This window comes from Pinus tabuliformis, chromosome X (assembly GCF_031772625.1).
Source record: "Pinus tabuliformis cultivar Carrire ecotype Pingquan chromosome X, CPIR1, whole genome shotgun sequence".
NCBI classification, from domain to species: Eukaryota; Viridiplantae; Streptophyta; class Pinopsida; order Pinales; family Pinaceae; genus Pinus; species Pinus tabuliformis.
The window spans coordinates 1,007,398,108-1,007,398,879 of NC_142308.1; positions in this window are offsets into that span (position 1 = coordinate 1,007,398,108).

The following is a 772-nucleotide window of genomic DNA, read 5'->3' on the forward strand; positions in this document are numbered from 1 at the left end:
AAACACTTGGGTATGAACTACCACCACTCTACTGACCCCTTGATATTGTACTAGCACTGAAACTACTAGTACTTCCTCCTACTACTGCACCAGGCTGACTACAATTGCTAGAATAATGATTGTACCAAGGCAAATAGAAAGCAAAACCAAAAAAAGAAAGTACCATATGACTTATGGATGTCAAAGTGGTCAACATTGGGCTAGCTCTGTGGTTTCTTGACATTACCTCTTCGACAACGGGGGTTCAGAATCTCAGCTTCTTTCATTATCAAGAAGCAGACAGTTTAGTAGGCTAAAGATTCAATCAGGATTGCCATACAGTTCTCGATGATAGATTTTTACTGATGAACAGTAGTTTCATGTTCTAACTCTAACCAGGGCACTATGCTTTGCTAATCATAGCACTATGTTTTTATACACCTATAGGGTGTTATAATATATTCTTTTGGTTCTTTGGACTTCTTTGGAGAGAAAATCTCGTCTGAAGTTCTTTAGTGCAGTGTGTTACTATCACTGGTCTACTCTCAACATATGGATGGAAACTTCCCTTCTGTAGATTTGCAACTTGAGGTCACATTGTTCTCCACTGTTCTTTATGGGTTTGAGGTGTGAGGGCCTTGCCTTTGAGACAAACTATGCCAAGATATAGAGTGTAGAGACCCATATGCTTCTGCATGATCAAGAGAAATAAAACAATTCCGCATGCCATTGTTCACGTAGAGTTTGTGACCCATTCACTCTGGCTTGAGACCATTTTTAGATTGGTCTAGCT